This window comes from Rattus norvegicus, chromosome 2 (assembly GCF_021556685.1).
Source record: "Rattus norvegicus strain SHRSP/BbbUtx chromosome 2, alternate assembly SHRSP_T2T, whole genome shotgun sequence".
In the NCBI taxonomy this organism is placed as follows: Eukaryota; Metazoa; Chordata; class Mammalia; order Rodentia; family Muridae; genus Rattus; species Rattus norvegicus.
The window spans coordinates 41,575,029-41,592,316 of record NC_141535.1 but is presented as its reverse complement, the minus strand read 5'-3'; the positions used below and the strand labels follow the sequence as shown (position 1 = coordinate 41,592,316).

General features: G+C 43.8%; 1 protein-coding gene across 1 annotated transcript in view; it reads right to left on the bottom strand.

The window, feature by feature from the left end:
- The window catches only part of Depdc1b (DEP domain containing 1B), a 91,838-nt gene extending 85,563 nt beyond the window's left edge, over positions 1-6,275 (bottom strand). The window contains exon 1 of the mRNA XM_087621683.1: positions 6,155-6,275. The gene's annotated coding sequence lies outside the window, so the exon portion shown is untranslated. The remainder of the gene's footprint in view (positions 1-6,154) is intronic.
- Between the last annotated feature and the right edge of the window lie 11,013 nt (positions 6,276-17,288).

Below are 17,288 nucleotides of genomic sequence, written 5' to 3'. Positions count from 1 at the left end.
TCTGATCCCCGGAATGACAAAGTTGGAATTTAGAGCTGGCGAGCTGGATCTATCAGTAAGCACACTTGCCATGCAAGTCTGCCGATCTGAGTTCAAATCCCGAATCATCACGGAAAGAGCTGAGAGCATCCATCAGAGTGTCATCCATACACCCAGCACCGGGGGAGGCAGAAACAAGACTCTCCGTGGCTTGCTGGCTACCAGCCTAGCTCCAGGTCCATTGAGATACTCTATTTCAGAGAAATAAGGTCAAAAGTGACGAGTGGAGCAGGCACTCAACTCTCTCTGGCCTGCACGAGCATGCCCATGAACCCCTGGCGCACACATGTACGCATACATCGCCCAAATACACGGTATCGACACACTATTTTTTTTTTATTAAAAAAAAGGAAGTGGGAATTTAGGCATACATTTGATTGCTAATGAACCATGAAAATTAACCCACAGTCATATATGTGAGGGCACAGCGGTGAAAATAGAATCCAAAGAGATGAATGGAGTCATGGGGAGGAGGAAGAACAGAGAGGGGAAGAGACTCAGCCAGTCTTCTACTTCAGACCCTGTATCTGCAGTCTTGACTGGGTCCTCCGACCCTGACCCCTACTGCTTCACTGTGTATGTAGGCGTGTCTGTCCGCCCCAGCCTTTCCCTCCGCAGCTAATCCTGTTACTGCAGCAGTTGTAATAAGGGATCCTCCCCCTTTTAAGCGTCCCTGGAGCCTCCAGCTCAGCACAGCTATCAAAGGCCTCTAAATTATTCTTAAAGGCCCAAGATTAAAGTTTGGCCTCTGCTGAATTACAGCACATGACGACGTAGTATGATGACGACATATTATGATGATGATGACGTATTATGATGACGACATATTACGATGATGACGTATTATGATGATGTATTATAAGAGTTTGCTGGCTACTGACAAACCATGAAAGGCTAAAGTCCGGGATTAGCAGATGATTTGGCTAAACCGCAGCAGCTAAACTCAGTTCTGAAAGAAACTTACCAAGCTGCTTAAAATCATCTAGATTTTTAAAGAGCTTCATCACAAATGGTCCCTGAATAGCAAACATATTTGATGTAGCTAGAGGGCGGGGTTGGGGTGGGGGTGGGGAATCATTTCACAAAAGGAGGTCAGAGAAGGTTAACAGGGAATATGCAGAACCCTGGGAAGGCCTCTGGCTTCACAGGCAACACCTGGAAGGAGTAAGCGACTTCCTGCCAGGCAAATATTTTTAACAGCAAATTTCCTACTCCTGGCAACAACGGCGGAGAATCATGGGAGCCCGGGCCGTGAAGCCCAACGTGGGGTGGTAGCACCCACACTGGAATCTGAAGTGCTTTGGTGCTCAGCAGCACCAAGCTACCAAGCTAGAAACTGAATGTAACTCTGACTGGGAGGCCAGACCTCTCAGGGAACAAGGGAGGCCTGTGAGCCCGGGCGGGGGAGGGTGTGTGTGTGTGTGTGTGTGTGTGTGTGTGTGTGTGTGTGTCAGGCTCACAAAGGCAACAAGCACCTTTGTGTTCCTCTCAACACTGTGGTCCTTATATCCTTTCAGAGCCCTGTGGCTGACACACACTGTGGGCCTGGGCATCATCTTACCCTTTTGTCCTTAGTAATAATGATTACTTTATGGTGTTTTTTCTTTTACGTATTCCTTCCCACTGCCTTCTTTTTCCCTTCTCTTCTCTGCTTCCTTTTGCCCTCCCCCCTTCTTTCTTTTATTCATCTTGCATCTTTTTTTTATTTTTTTTGCTAATTTTCAAGGGTTCTAATGAGAATTCAAATTGTAGACTTGTCATTTTACCATATTAGATACTTTGAAACCTATAAATCTTCTGAATACCTAATATACAGGGTTTTAGATTACAATTATTATTCAGAGGCACACACATGACACAGAAGTCAGAGGACAACTTGCAGAATTGTCAGTCACACCTTTACCCACAGAGCACATTCACTCGATTGTTTGATTGATTGATTGATTGATTGATTAAAATATGGACGTGTACCTGGAGAGAGAAAGAATAAAGGGGCTTTATTTAAAGGATAACATGCAACATTTGGTGTCAGCCTTCACTAGCTATATCATTTGTGGGTTTCTTCCTTTCATTTAAACTCAAGAGGCTTTCTAGACCCTGAAACCTGTTTGACTGCATTTTCTTTATGTAGCTTTCTCTGAAAAGTGCTAATTGGCTGGATTCTGGAATTGACTGACAGGTAATGGCTTGACTGCAGTTCAGGTAAGAGGTTGGTAGGGACCAGGCTCTGCAGCTCTCACTCAGTTACCCTCAGACCTGTCTTACACAAAGCCCTGACTTCAGGTCTCTGGGAGCAGCCTCCCTAGGGAGACCACAGGAGTGATATAATTACTTGACCTCCTCCCACAGGCTGAGAGCTGGAGCTGGGCTCTGGAAGCCCTGTCTAGTAACAATCAACAATCAGGGGAACCAGAGCAGGATGGTAGGAGTCAAGGTTTCTGCCTACTCTGTGCTCCAAGTTGCCAGAGACTGCATGCTGACGGAATGTTAGAAGAAGCCCATGTATAAGAGGAATGTTCCAGGCAGAGCTGGAGTAACCACAGAGCTGCAGTGCAAGTCTCAGAATCAAGTAAGTCTCACAGGGGGCTTTTACAGAATGAGGCACCATGATTGCCTGAAAAACAAACAAACAAACAAATAAAAAGCCCCAAAAACAAATCTGTACCTCAAACTGGTTGTGCCACTTGCTATAAGCTGTGGGATGTTGTAGCCTGAAGAATTTGAAATATAAAAGGCCTAAAAGTTGTCTAGTTCTTATACTTTCATAGAAGAAGCAGGGGGTTGCGGATGGAGGGCTCTTTAAAGAAGTTGGAGACCATTCAGCCAGGAGCGGGGATGGGGCTCACCCACCTGCAATCCTGGCTTTGTTTTAGGAGGTTGAGGCAGGAAGTTCATAGGTTTAAGCCCAGTCTGAGATCCTGTCTCAAAAAAAGAAGAAAGAAAGAAAGAAAGAAAGAAAGGAAGAAAGAAAGGAAGAAAGAAAGGAAGGAAGGAAGAAAGAAGAAAAGAGAAAGGAAAGGAAAGGAAAAGAGAAGAGAAGAGAAGAGAAGAGAAGAGAAGAGAAGAGAAGAGAAGAGAAGAGAAGAGACCGAAAAAAGCCAGTTTTGCAGCAGGCAATTACAGTTATCTTTTGGCAAGGTTGCTCCAGGAGTTATGTCAGAAACCCTAGAGGACTGGTTAGAACAAGTTACTGAGCCTTGCTCCCAGAGTTTCTGATTAAGAATGACTTCTTCAGGCCTGAGACTTGTTTCCAACACGTTCCCAGATGATTGTGGTGATAAAGGTCCAAGGGTCATCTGCTGAGCACCATTGCTTTAACTGTATCTTGAGGCCATGTATGATACAATGATACAATGTCCAAGGCACACTTAAAGACAGCAGAGAGGAAGGAACATGGGTAGGGACAGGAAGAGAAGACTGTGGATGAATTAATTGCCCTTGGAGCTAGATGACAAGGTGCATAAGGGGTCACTGCTATTCTTCTATCTTCTTTTACACTTGAATTTTCTGTTTAAAATTGATATAGGTCTGTAATCCCTGATAACGCTTAAAGGTCTTGAATTCAAGGCTGGCCTGGAAACCTATGGCAACCCTGTCTCTAAATAAAAAGTAAAAAACCAACTGGGGATATGGTTTGGTGCACTATGGCAAAGGCATGCTACTATAGCACACACACACACACACACACACACACACACACATCATCACACACACACACACCACACATATCATCACACACATATCCATATATACCCACCACATACATATCACACAACATTGCCCCACACATGCACATCCATCTCACAAGCACACATACACATTTTACACACACATCACATATACATATGCACAGCACAGACATATACATACTATGCACACACGCACATATTCACATACTATATATCATCTATACACATATACACCTATCTCTCACACATACACATCATATATACACATTTTTATATACACAGATTTTGCACAATACACATCACACATACACACACACACACACACACATCACACACATTTTATATACACATGAATAAGCAAGCAAATAGTTCTGGGGATATATAGCTCAGTGGTAGAGCACTTGAATACTATGCATTCAAGATCCATGGTTGGGTTTATTTTGCTAAGCAATGTCTTATTCTGTAGCCCAGGCTGCCCCAAATTCACAACCTCCTTTATTAGCCTCCTAAATGCTAGAAATTGTAGGTATCAAGCCCAGCCTCAACATCCGTTTTTGGTGTGGGAAGCTGTCTTTAAACTCTCAGTGATGGAATTAGGGGTCTTAGTTAAGGTTTTAGTGCTGTGAACAGATACCATGACCAAGGCAGCTCCTATAAGAACAACATTTAATTGAGGCTAGCTTACAGGTTCAGAGGTTTAGTCTGTTATTATCATGGTGGGAACATGGTAGCATCCAGGTAGGCCTGGTGCAGGAGCTGAGAGTTCTACATCATCATCTGAAGGCTGCTAGCAAAATCCTGACTTCCAGGCAGCTAGGATGAGGGTCTTAAAGCCCACACCCACAGTGCCATGCCTATTCCAAAAAGGCAATACCTCCTAGAACAGGGACACACCTTCCAATACTGCCATTCTCCCTGGGCCAAGCATATACAAACCATCAAACTACCAAACCCAACACATTTTCTTCTTGACCTAAAAGTAAAAAAAATCTCAACAAATTAAAAAATAGGCAAGACTGCACCTCTCATCTCCAGGGATGGGAGGAGTCTACAGAACTTAACATACCTCAATTTATTGTTCTATGGCCTTGCCACTGAATGTCACCAGCACACACACGTGTGCCTGGAGCTAACCTCAGAGCCCTCCACCTTCGTTCCTTAGTCCTTCTGCAAGGAAATAGGGACAGAAACTCTCCCAGCTACAAACCACCCTAGACTCCCCTTGTGACCAGAGAGAGACACCAATAGATCAGACTCTCTGCTGTTCAGGTTTAAGCTGTGGGGTCCAGGCTTCTTCTCAGCTAGATGTTGAGGATGAAGGTGTGACACACATATCACAAACATCACAAACTAGGCACATTGACTTCTAGGATTCCTACAGGGAGACACTTCATTTAGAGCTGCGGTTCTCAATACAATGTTTGTCAGGTAGGAAACTTCAAACCTGATTGCTGCCTGCCTTCTTCCTTCACATATTGTGATCTTATAGTCCATGGGTGTGATCTTGGCACCTGACCTGGGCCTGGGATCCCCCAAGTGATACATGATAATACTCAGTTTAATCTGAGAGCCAGTATCCTAAATTAGGGCTTCTTCAACGGTTTTCAGTTGTGGCTCCCCCTTCTTGCCTGAGAAATTTTTACTCAACTCTGGGCATAAAGGTACACAAAATGTTCGTTCCAATCAGTTACGGCAGAAAGACATACACAGATCTATTCCAAACTTGTTTGGTTTGCATATACTTTGACTACTTCTTAAAGACAAAATAAAGTTAACATGCTAGTGAGATGAACTCTCAACTTTCTCCAGCATTGTTTTATTGACGAAACAATTACTTGTTGAATGCTAGTGTGTGTGTGTGTGTGTGTGTGTGTGTGTGTGTGTGTGTGTGTGTGTTTCGACAGGGGGTGTGGTGGGGGGTTCAGCAGGACACACAGCCCTTCTCTTTAGAGTGCTTACAATCTTGATGGGGAAGATAAATGTGAACTGGGTGATTTATATATTTAAATCATTATGGTGTAGAAGCTCGGAAAACTAGGCACATTGACTTCTAGGATTCTAGGAACATAACAGGAAATGGTTCTGAGTAGCACGGACTTGGCATCCCTAAGAATTTGAACTGAGATAAAATAATCTAAATTATTGGTAGGCATTTCTCAGGCCAAGGGATGGGGTTTTGTGTCACTGGGTAGGGCGGGGGACAGCCTGAGAAGGTGATGTGGAAAGGTAGGACCGTACAGAGGCACAGAGAGAAATGTACAACAGCTGAGAATACAAAGATCAAAACGAACAGTAACCGTGGCTGTGAAACTGGGCAGATGCTGTCTCTGTGGGGCTGCGAGGACAGCCCTCCCCAACTCCCAGCCCAGCAAAGTAGAAAGCTGATACAGCTTACACAGAGAGGCATAATTAAGTCTGTGTTTTACCTTGTAGGTTGGCTAATGGAGAATACTGTCTGGAGCAAGGGAGCATGCTCGCTTTCCAGCAGGAAGACTCTGTGGCAGCACAGGGAACTGGCACACTCTAGGGCGGGGCCTGCAAACCATCACTGTCACTTCCTGCCAGTGAACAAAGCACACACCCATTCTGTGGCTTCCTAAAGGTTTCTATAAGCCGTGAGGAGTGTAACTGAACTATTTCTGAAGCACTCTATCCTAACACCCCCTTCCCATTCCCTTCTTTTATACCTTCTAGTGAAATGCCGTGTTGAGGTTGAGTTTGACCCTGAGAGTTGGGGTACATGAGTCTAAGAACTGACATCAAAAGCCTTCATAAGTGGAGCGGAGATGTATGGGGAAGGGAGAGGGAATGTGGAGGAGCTCGAAACGAATTTGAGTCTTTGAAGGGGAGGAGTGATGCGGGAGAGGAGGGTGGTGTCTCCACACAGGCTTGGTGTCACTCTCCCCTCACCTGAAAGCCCCTTTGCTGCTGCTGTATGACCCTGGAAAGAGTCTGAAATAAGGGGCAGCTGTAAGTGGGCCGCACCAGGAAAGACCGAGAGCTGCAGGAAGATGGTACAGGTGCTCCTGAAAGTTGGGGAATTTTAGCTGTGACAGCTAGCTGAGAGACAGTTTAAAAAGGAAAAGGAAAAAAAAAAGAGGAGAAGAGGGGAGGGGAGGAGAGGAGAGGAGAGGGGAGGAGAGGAGAGGAAGGGACAGGAGGTGAGGGAGGAAGGGACAGGAGGGGAGGTAAAAAAAATGCTGAATGTTGTTTAAAATAGTTTTTGTTATTGTTTATTTGTTGTTGGTTGGGTTTTGTTTCTCAAGACAGTTTGTATATATATAGCCCAGCCTATCCTGGAACTTGCTCTGTAGACTAGGCTGGCCTTGAACTCAGAAATCCACTTGCTTCTGCCTCCAGAGTTCTGGAATTAAAGGCATGCGAGCTCAGCAGAGCTGGCCCCATTCCTCATCTGAGTAAAGCAGGAGCACTAGCCCTTGGAGCCCAGGCCCAGAATCGCTGGCTGGCTGACCAACTTAGCTTCTACCCAGCCCAGATTCAAAGCTCTGAGTTGTCCCACCCCAACATCTTCCCCATCTATGAACTGTTGCACCATGCTCAAGGGCCTGGTCCTGTAGAGCCAAAGCTTTAGGATCTCCGTGACATGGGACAACAATAAGATATCCAAGGGAAGTCCCCTTGAGGGTCCAATATTGATAGGATAGCACAGGCCAGAGGCCTTGAACCAGACCGATGAACTTTGCAGTTCTATTTGGGCAGAAGGGTATAATCTGTGACACACTGTAGCTTCCATGGTGAGGTTTTTTTTTGTTTTTGTTTTTGTTTTTTTTTTTTGTTTGTTTTGTTTTGTTTTCTTTTGGGAGGAAGCTTCAGGGGTGGAGGGCAGATATGGAGGGACAAGAAGATGAGTGGGATTGGAGTACATGATGTGAAATTATGTATCACAGTAAACAGGTTTTTTCAAGCATATATAGAGCCAGGTGTAGTCGCCCATGCTGATAGTCCTGGCACATGGGAGGCTGGGACAGAGAGATGTACAATTTGGAGTTAGCCTAGGCAGCATAGTGAAGATCTGTCTAAAAGAATAAATAGTCAGTATGGTTAGGTATACCCCCCACAATCTCTCAAGGTCATTCTCCCCTGTGTGTGGTAAATTTAAAGCCAGTATAAGTTACATGAAACATTGTTTCAACAACAAAAAAGTACATACAAAGCTGTATACACTACTCCAGAGGTTGAGACTTGAAGAATGGCCCAAGAGTCCAAGACCAGCCTGGTCAATATAACAAGACTTTATTTCAACAAAACAAGGTAAATAGTGGGTAGTTTGAATATGCTTAGCACAGGGAGTGGCACTATTAGGAGGTGTGGCCTTGCTGGCACAAGTGTGCCACTGTAGGGTGGGAAATGAGACTTTCCTCCTAACCACATGAGAGCCAGTCTTCTAACAGCCTTCAGAAGAAGATGCAGAACTCTCAGCTTCTCCTGCACCATGCCTGCCTGGATGCTGCCATGCTCCTGTCTTGATGATAATGGACTGAACCTCTGAACCTGTAAGCCAGCCCCAATTAAATGTTGCCCTTGTAAGAGTTGCCTTGGTCATGGTGTCCTTTCATAGCAGTAAAACCTTAACTAAGACAATAAGTAAATAAATAAACAAACTAACAAACAGGTAAAAGCATACACCATTCTTTGGCTATAGAGGTCTTCCAGAGAGTAAAGTACTTGCTATGCAAGCATGAAGACCTGAACCCAGATTCTCTACAGCCACAATAGCCTGTCTAGATTCTCTATACCCATAGCCTTGCTGGGGCACAGCAGCATAAACCTATAACTCCACGGCTAGGGTGCCAGAAAGCAGAGGGCCCCAGGGGCTCAGTGGCCAGCTAGTCTAGCCAAAATGATGAGGCTCAGATTCAAAAGATTAGGTGGAGAGCAGACAGAGAAAGATATCTGAAGTCGTCTCTGGCCTCCAAACATGTATGAACAGGCAAGCATGCCCCCCCTCACATATATATGCATGCATAGCACCCACTGAAACATACAATTCCTAAGCCATATGAACGTATCCTTAAAATATTTTAAAAATTAAAATGCTTCCTAATGTTTTTTGGCAAAGCAGTTTTAACATCGAGTGACAGGCATGGCAGTGTGCGGTGCATTTGCGCTGCTGTGCACTGCTCTAGAACAATCCAGAACATTCTAGAACTCTTCTTTCCCTTCATTTCTGCCTTCCACTGGATACTTCTTATTATCCACTGTTAAAAGACTCGACCGCAACTTTACAAGTTTTGTTTCTTTGATGTAGGTACAAGGACATGAACCCACCAGGGCCTCCCGCACACTCTAAAGTTCTTAAATACCTCTCAATACTCCAGTGTGAGTCAACGCTTTGGTCCATGAAATCAAGTGCTTCAAGAGTAGAGTAGAGGTGACTAGTCTGATAGGAAAGGACTGAAAAATAAAGAAAAAAGGAATAAAACTCCAATGCATCATTGCAAAGTACCTTCATTATAAGGCAGATGCACAGCGATTTAACAGCAGAAAACCGACCCCTCGGTTAATGATAGTCACTTCAGGTTATTGGGTTATTATTTTGTTTCTTAAGAAGGTCTGGCAAAGCAGCCAAGCCTGGCCTCAAATGTTCTCTCCTGCCTCTACTTCCCAAGCTGTGAACAACAATGCTTCACCAGCACAAGGAAGCTAAGCTTTTATGTAGGATTCAGTTCAAGGGAACATCACACCAATGGAAACTGGCCTGGAGGGGATAGTTGGCTCTCTTTCTAATCCCCAGCTCTCTGGGAAAATAAATAGCTTGATATATGGGTTTTGTAGGGTGTTGTTTTAGCAAGAGACTCCATTTTTGAATTGGGGTGATTGCTAGTGGATAAAGTACTTGTTATGAAAGCCTAAGGAATATGACCCCTCAACACCATGTAAAAGCTGGACACTGTGATGTGTCCCTGTAATCCTTGCACACACACATACACACACACATACACACCACACATATAAATACATATGCACCCATGTACACATGCACATATGCATACACATAAACACATATGCATACACATAAACATGCACACATATACTGTGATGGTTTGAATATGCTTGGCCCAGGGAGTGGCACTATTAGAAGGTTTGGTGTTGTTGGAGTAGGTGTGGCCTTGTTGGAAGAAGTGTATCATTGTAGGTGTGAGCTTTAAGACTTTCATCCTAGCTCCCTGGAAGCCAGTCTTAAACAAGCAGCCTTCAGAACAAAATGTAGTACTCTCAGCTCCTCTTAAACCATGCCTGCCTGGATGCTGCCATGCTCCCACCTTGATGATAATGGACCGAACCTCTGAACCGGTAAGCCAGCCCCAATTAAAAGTCCTTGTAAGAGTTACCTTGGTCATGACGTCTGTTGACAACAGTAAGACACAAACATAAATGCACATACCCATATATGCATACACATAAATGCATATATATTCACATACATACACATAGATGTACATAAACATAAACACATACACAAATACACATATACATATGCACATACATAAACATATATACATAAGGCACATACACATAATACAAACACACACATACACACACACACACACACACACACACACACACACACGCACACACACATGCACATGAACCATGGCTCTACTTTGATTTGTACCTGGTCTTTTGGCAAGAGCTTAGGATCCAAAACAATGGCCTCCTGTGAGTTTTACTTAATTAGAAACAGTTCCTAATTTTCCTATCCCTTAGCCATCATCCCCAGTCACAGTTCTGTTTACTCTGTGGTTACCTCAGAAATACATTTATACAGCATTTGTCTTTTGGTGATTGGTTTAGTTTACTGACTGTGATGTCCTTAGAGTTCATCCATGTTGGAACATTATCAGAATTGTTCTTTTCGAAGGCTGAACAATATTGCATTGGTTTTATAGACCACAATTTACTTACTCATTTACCCATCAATGAGTCATTTTAACTGTTCCTACTTTTTGAACATGGCACACAGATGTCTTTAAAAGACTTGATTTTGGGGGAGTATGCAGTCCAAAGTAGAATTGCTAGTCGCATGAAATTTTACTTCTGTTCGGTAGCTCAGCATCTGTTGTTATACTAGCCCTTAAATACAACACAAGAGTTTCAGCTTCTGATAGCCTGAGCCTGATCTCCAAGACTCACATGGTAGAAACAGGAAACAGACTCCCACAAGTCATCCTTTAGCCTTCACACATGTACTATAGCACATACATGCCAGCATACATGTACTCATACATGCATGCATGCATACATACATACATACATACATACATACATACATAGGTAGGGGATTGGTGTGGTGTTACTGTATTCAAATACTGAATTCTGTACTTCAAGAGCTGGTTGCTCCCACCACCTTATGGGGAGATCCTTAGGGACGAGGGGATCCTATCATATACCAGCTTTTGTTGTATAATCTTGCCATACAAGTCATCCCTGATTTGGTTAATAAGGATGCCTACAGCCTGGACTAGGCAGAAGAAAGGGCACCCCTTGGTTTGTGGACCTTGGGGTTTGAGGAGAGACTTGAGGAGAAGAAGGAGGAGGAGGTTACCACAGGATAGCATGGATCGATTGCGAACACAAGACCATGAGGACTGGCCTGCTGGAACAGAAGCAGCCCAATGAAACACGGCAAGTGATGTCTCATGGCTTTTGGCAGGCAAGTAGACAAAATAGAATAGAGGGCTGATGTCTGCCCAGCTCTAGTGCTTTTAATCTGGGAGCTATATGGTCTAGATGCCCCCTCCAAAATAATATTTACCACAGCATAAACAAACAAACAAACCTTTTAAAAAGCTTATTTTTAAAAAGGGAAAGAAAAGAAGATTAAAAAGCAACAATAGCCTGAGGATATATCTCAGTTGGCTGAGACTTGCCTGGCATGCACAAATAGATAACCACACCTATCCAGGCATGGAGGCGCATTCTGATGACCAAGTTCTTGAGAGGTGGAGGCAGGAGGATCATAAGTTCAAGGTCACATTCAGCCGTATGACAGACTCGAGGCCAACCTAGGCTATGTGGAGGGTGGAATGAAAAGGAATAATGAAGCTTCTGTGCCACCATGTAAATGTCCCTGGGGATAACAGATCATTATAAAACCCAAGAACAGAAATCAGATTTGTTTTATTGATTCATGTGCTGCTCTATACTCTGATGGTCTACAGCCTGCATAATCAATCCAGGTAGTCACTAGTAACCCATCGGGAAGGAGTGAGAGAGGAAGGGGATTGCGTGATGAGAAAGACACACACACACACACACACACAGACACACACACATACACACACAGACACACAGACACACACACATACACACACAGACACACAGACACACACACACAAACACACACACATATACACACATACACACATACACACACATACACACACAGACACACACACACAAGCACACACACATACACACACAGACACACATACACACACACATACAGACACACACACACACACACACACACACACACACACACACTCCAGCACCCCAGCAGCTGGATGCTGACCTCTCTCTTCCAGTCAAGGCCAAGAAATAAGGTGTTGTTCCTTTGCTTATACAAACAAAACACATGCAGACAAAATATATTCCACATTATGCAAAATATTCTCCAGTGCAGGAAATAAATGACAACCAGGGGATGGGCTTTGAATGAGGAATTACCACAGGAGGCTTCCTTCTTCTCCAGCAAGAGTAAAACTGATTCCAATTCACAAGATAGAGGCACCTATCTCTCAGTGGCACCTCTTACAGCTGGTTGGGGAATTGTGGGTAGCGTTTTGCTTCGGTTCGCTGGTGACATGGTGTGGGAAAGAAAGAGGGGAAATGGTAATTGCTCAAGAGGGGAGGATAGGTGGGTCAGTACACACTGCAGGCAATTAGGCCCAGTGACAGACACCGCAGGGCCAATGATGGACAGCAACCAGGAGAAACTGCGTTGAGCTTGGAATCATTTGTTTCTGATTCAAAGACCTCGGAGATGTGGGACTCTGAGAATAATGTCCACCTCCTTGCATGGCTAAGTGTAGTATTGGGTACACACATCAAATGTGGATCTCTTGAAGGGCAGAATTAAACTCATCCAGTTTAGAGCTCTTCCCTCCATTGATTTTCTAGGCTAGAATCAAGTGGCACTTCGTTCAATGAGATAGAAGTAGGTGTTCTAGTGATCCGAGAAGTTATTTCATAGACAAATAGATAAAGGCAGCAGAAGGCACAAACAAGGGGACAGGGGACGGAGTGGCCAGTTTAGGTGCTTGTCCTGGAGAGTCAGGGAGCCAGAGCTTCAGGCGCAGAACTACTTGCTTAGTCTTTTCCTGTTCCTGTGATAAAACACTTTAACAAGAGCCAAGGAATCAGTCCATCAGGATGGAGAAATCAGAGCGGCGGGAGCTTGAAGCAGCTGGTCACATCCACAATTGGGAGACAGGGAGAAACTGCTGAGGCTTAACTCCATTTCTCTATTTGATACAGCCCAGGATCCCCTGCCCAGGATATAGTCTGACCCACAGTAAAGAAAGATCTTCCTAGGACTGGAGAGATGGCCCCTCAGTTCAGAGCACTGGCTGCTTTTCTGAAAATCCCAAGTTTGATGCCTGGCCCTGGCCTAGACATCTATAATCCCATTCACCAGGGATCCAATGCTTCAGCCTCTGTAGGTACCAGGTACACACAGGGCACACATACATACACTCTGGCAACACTTACACACATAAAACAAAGATAAAAATTAAGAAAAAAAACCCCTTGAACTCAAATAATGGCCTCCTGCATTTGTGTGTGTGTGTGTGTGTGTGTGTGTGTGTGTGTGTGTGTGTGTGTGTGTGTGTGTGTGTCCGGGGTGTACATGCACACATGCATGTTTATATGTGGGTTCCCTCAGAGGACAGAAGATGTCAGATACCCTAAAGTTGGAGTGATAAGAGATTATGGGTCATCCAACATGGTTATGGTACTCAGAACTGAATGCTGGTCCCCTGAAAGAGCAGAAAGCACCCTTAAACACGAAGTCATCTCTCCATCTCCAGCCCTCCTGTGACACTTAAGAATTCCTTGCTCATATACTTCAAGGAATAGACCATTCTCTATTTCTATGGTCTACTTTCATTTCTGACCTTGGGTGGCTTCTTTTATTTGTTTGTCCTTTGTGGACTCAGAGTCCCAGTGAACTCAGCATCTCCTTTCTACATTGGGGCCCACCTAAGCCCACATGTCAGGTGCTACGATTAGGCTCTGTGCTATCCAACAATCCATGTGTCACAGGCTTGCTTCCCTGGTAGGAGTATCAGGAGGTACTGCGGACTTTTCAGGGTCCTTAGACCATTTTGGACATGCCTTTGATGAGGATCATGGGGCCCCAGTCTCTCTCAGATTCCTGGCTTGAACCCTAAGTAGTTTACTCTGCCACACACGGGTGTTGGGCATGCTCTCCTTGCCACAGTACCAAAGTGGAGAACACCTTTTCTTGGCTTGGATCTTTCAGAGTCACGAGCCAAAATAATGCTTTCTCTTTGCAAGTTAATTGCCTTAGGCTTTCTCTCAAGACTTCACTGGGTGACTAATCCACCCAGCTCTTTTATCTCTGCCTGACTAAATGCCCTGTTCTTATGGTAATGCTACCTTTCCACAGATACTGGTAGGGAGTGCAGGATGGTGTACTGTGCTTATAGACCCTCAGGCATCTCAGTATCCTCAAAGGCTGTTCTTTATCTGCCTGCCCAGGGATAGGCTGCCAGGGGAAGAGTGAAAAGGACATAGGCTGTTTCTCCAGACGTCATGCAGCAGAGACCATGGAACACCCTGTCCTTAAATGGGATGTCTCTATCAAATCCCTCCCCTCAGATCGAGGAAACCCAGCGAAGAGGAGGCAGAAAGAGTGAGAGCCAGAGGGAATGGAGGACACCAAGAAAACAAGGCCTTCCAAATCAACATGAGCAAAGCTCTTATGAACTCAGAGATGGAAGCCGCATTGTCAGCATCCACAGGATCTGCGCTTATACAATGGCTTCCGGTTTAATGTGTTTATGGGATTGCCACGTGTGTGCACAAGCAGGTCTCTGATTCTTGTTCTTTCTCTTGGGCTCTTTTCCTTCTCTTGGTTTGTCTTGTCCAACTTGGATGTGATGGTTTTTGTATTATCTCATATTTTATTCTGTTATATTAAAAAACTAAATGACTGAATGGTTGTAAACCTAGCCACTTTAGGGTAAAGGTTAACAATCAAACTGGCATTTATATGGGCTGAGGGAGGGAACATCAGTTTTTTCCAGTGGAGTGACACTGTTATATCAACCACTCCAGAGTAAATCCCGTGTGCAGGAATAGCAGACCATAGAGGAGGGCAGGTATTGTTGTATTTTGTTTTCCACGTTTTGGGCATTTTGTTATATTGTGTGGATTATTTTTCTCTCTCTCTTTTTAAATTTTATTTATTTATTATATATAAGTACACTGTAGCGGTCTTCAGACACACCAGAAGAGGGCATCAGGTCTCATTACTGTGAGCCACCATGTGGTTGCTAGGATTTGAACTCAGCACCTCTGGAAGAGTAGTCAGTGCTCTTAACCACTGAGACATCTCTCCAGCCCAGGTTATCGTTTGAGAAAGGACTTAAAGTTGAGTGAGTAGGGAGGAAGAGAAAACCTGAATGAACATGGTGGTCAAAATATGTTTAAATTTAAAATAGTTTTAAATAATACAAAAAAAATTTTTAAAAAGAAATATGTAAGTAAAGAAATAAAACACACAGATATATAAAAACACAGGAAATATTATTTCAACTATAAAATTTCTTGTGTATTTTGTAATAATATTTTTTAACAAAAATATAAAATAGATGTTTCTTCAAAAGCAGGAAAGGAAAGGATGTAGGTTGCTTCTAATGAGGACAGGCTGTACACATATCGTAGTTGATGTTGGTAACGTCACATTAGGCACTGTTAGGTGGTGGCCAAACTGTGAACCTCTCTCAACGCTGTGGGCAAGTTTGCCATTTTAGATTCATGATGACAAGTTCTGGTGCTCTCAGCAGCACAATGAAAGTGACGACGTGAAAGTAAAACCAGTCCTTGTTAACCATTTTTCTACTTTTTAGGTTTTCTCTACTTTCAATCGAAAGTTTCCCATTTTCTTTTTTAATGTTTGGAGAAAAAAAATTTTTTAAAAAGCAGACTTCCCGGGTCATGTTCAAGAAAGCTGTGTGTTATATACATTATAGTAACACAACAATAAATCCTTCCAAGTCCCCTCCTCACTTATAAATCAGAGGTAGATGTGAGGGAAAAAAATCATAGTGCAGGTTTGTTTGGTAGCAGTCGATAATGAAACATGTTCAGATCCCTGTCCTGAAACAGATGTATATTTACTCAACATGGATGAGCAAAGAGAAAATTAGCCTCTGGGTATACAAATCAGGTTTGGCCAACACGTTAATTTGCTGCAATTATATAACTCAGTGGTTTCTCCTGATAGTGATTCTCAATGGACCAGGTTACATCATTTGCCTGTATAAACCTCAAGTCTTATATCTCTTACTAACAGAACCGAATCTCATAAGAGATGATGGCATACCCACCTAGAAAAATTGCATTTCATAGTTTCCCTGATAACTAAGGACAGTCATGAGGGGCTCCTGACTGGTGAGATGCAATGGAAGCTGGTGTGGAGGACCCCTGGAAAAGTCTGTTGGCAGAAAACAGACTCACAGTCTGCTCATGTGGACCCTAGGATTGATACAGATAAGGGTTCTCTCTCTCTCTCTCTCTCTCTCTCTCTCTCTCTCTCTCTCTCTCTCTCTCTGCTGGTTCTCTTCAGAGTGCTTGGCTACATAGCGCCATGCTGTAGAACAGCATATAATAACCACTTCCTGTTATTCCTGAAGGCTTCCTGCAAGAAGGAAGTAGTAAAAGGTGGCAGGGAACCTCAGCCTCCCTTCGAAGGGTTTTATCCAGAGCCTCCCATAACCACACTGACCCTGTCATTTCTCTGATCAGATTCCTCCTCTCTTTTCCCCTTCCACTCCCTCTGCCTTTTCTCTCTTTAGACACAGTGTTGCTATGTAGTCCTGGAGCTTGTGATCCTTTTGCCTTAGCCCTGGAAAAGTATCCACCACCGAGCCCAATTTGAACACTACAGTTGTAGCAAAATGTCATTTCAGGGAAAGGTCTCCTGTTTTTGCAACATTTCACTTGGCAACATGTAGCCTGCCTTGGTTTTTATTTACTGTTTATGTTGACCTCTTTTCCTACTCATCCTAAAAACCCTTTAGGATCAGGGTCTACATAAGAGCAGTTTAAAGTTTGTCAGAGACTTGGGATATGGCTCAGTTGATAGAATGTTGGCCTAACGAGCCATAAAACTGGAGCCGTGATGCATGTTTGTAATCACAGCGCTGGGAGGTAAGAGGGTCAAATGTGATGTCATTCTTGGTTGCATAGTGATTTCAAGGACAGCCTGGCCTATGTAAAACCCTGTGACATATCATATACATGCACATATACACACATGCATACATACACACACGCACACACATA